We start from the raw sequence: 2,132 nt of genomic DNA, 5'->3' as shown, positions 1-2,132 counted from the left end.
TGGCCAAACATCAGTACATTGCACAACATTTGTGGGAAGTAGAAATTCCAGTCAGGAAATACAGGTCTTTCAGGAAGAAAAAAAACACGATGAGATATTCAGTGTCCATGTGAAACCATGGCACATCTGCAATGTACACATGGAAAAACATTCCATCTATTTATCATACTGACTAAGAAATAGTCAAGTGGGCCAAGTGCCCACCACAGCCGCTCTATCACTCCCCCTTCTCAGCTCGACAGGGGAGAGAAAATAACACAAGTGGCTCATGGATTGAGATAAGGACAGGGAGATCACTCAGCAATTACCGTCACTGGCAAAAGAGACTCGAATAGGGGAAATCAAATTTATTACCAATTAAATCAGAGAAGGGGAAGGACAAATAAACCAAATCTTAAAAATAACACTTTCCCCCTGGCCTCTCCCTCCTTCCCAGGCTTAACTTCCAATTCTTCTACCTCCTGCCCCCAGGCACACAGTTCTTCCTGAACTGCCCCAGAGCGACTCCTCTCCACGGGGAGCAGAATGCTCCAGCGCGAGTCCCTCATGGATTCACAAATTCTGCCAGCAAAACTGCTCTGGCATGGGCTCCTTTCTCTGTGGGTTACAGGTTCTGCCAGAATCCTGCTCCAGCATGGGCTTCCCACGGGGTCACAGCCACCTTCAGGCACCCTCCTCCTCCTCCTCCAGCGTGGGGTGGACATCTGCACCCCCATCACCTCCACAGGCTGCAGGGGCACAGCCTGCCTCACTATGGTCTTCACCACGACCCAGAGGAATCTGCTCTGGCATCTGGAGCACATCCTCCCCTCGCTTCTTCAGTGACCTTAGTATTTTCACACATTCTCTCAGCAATCGTGCAGTAGTTTTTCCCTGGTTCTTAATTACGTTATCACAGAGGCATTACCACCACTGCTGACAGGCTCAGCCTTGGCCAGCAGTGGGTGTGTTTTTGGAGCCGGCTGGCATTGACTTTGTTGGACCTAGGGGAAGCTTCTAACAGAAGCGACGCCTGCAGCCACCCCGCTACTAAAGCCTGGCGATGCAAACCAAATAGATATGCCCATAAGTCTAAATCATTTTATCTATGCCCTTTGTATAAGACTCCGCAACTACTAGACTGGTATTTGAATTCTGTCAAGCAGTTGTCCAGCTTCCTCCGTTTCATTAAAAAGCTAATCATGTAATTCTAAAAGTTGAATGTTTTGGCTGTTTCCCATATTTACTGCCTCATCCCATGACTCCCCATTTCTGTAGTCCATTGAGTTCACAGGAAAAATCTCAAAACTCAAAACCTTAAAACAACAGAAGAAGAAAAGTCAGGTTTGAATTGCTACAGAGCCACTTCTTTCTACACTGCTTTCAGTGCAAAACATGCTAGCTGTACTGTTTCTATATAAGGTAAGGAACAACTTCCTTTCCACAAAATGTCCAGGGCTCTACAGAAAAAAATAGTATTTTTACAGTTTGTTTTTTTTCCATCATGGACTTTAATTCTCTTAGCAGTTAAAACAGAAGCAAAACGAAGTTATTATCACTGACAACAGAGGTACTGTACCTTGTTAGGTCGCACAACATTTTCCCTCTACAATAATTAACTTAGGACAACTCACTTTAAAGCTGCCTGAAGCAATTTAAAACGAGGTAGATAACCCCATTAAGAAAAATTAACATCAAATTTCTCACTCAACAAGCTCCAGCTTGCGCTGAAAGCAGTTTGAATGTTTGGTTTGGGGCTAACCTTTAGCCCAGTTTCAGCTCATTCTAATTGCAATCGCTAGCACCAAACAAAAAACAAGACTGATCTTCAACGGCCAAGCTCTCCTTGACAAAAAAGGAATGAGCTTACAAAGGTTTTCTGTACATCTTTCTCCGTTAGCAGCTTGGACTTCCTGGAACGGCTCAGGCTTTCGGGTGAACGCATCAGGCACGGACATACACATTCATCTTTCCCAGTTCCTAGGGCCACCCGCAGCTTCTCCACCCGTACAGAGGCGGGCACAGCCCTGAAATGCCCAGGACAGGACACCCATGCTCTGCCCACTCGTACAGTTCGCTGCAGACTCTAGTTTGTACCTTCCGAGAGCCTCTCACTCCCGCAGAAGAGGAATCCCCCCGAGAGGCCCCTCTCC

The sequence above is a fragment of the Apaloderma vittatum genome, unplaced genomic scaffold (assembly GCF_000703405.1).
Source record: "Apaloderma vittatum isolate BGI_N311 unplaced genomic scaffold, ASM70340v1 scaffold29404, whole genome shotgun sequence".
Classification (NCBI taxonomy): Eukaryota; Metazoa; Chordata; class Aves; order Trogoniformes; family Trogonidae; genus Apaloderma; species Apaloderma vittatum.
The sequence above is the reverse complement of the archived record's forward strand: the minus strand, read 5'-3'. Positions refer to the sequence as shown.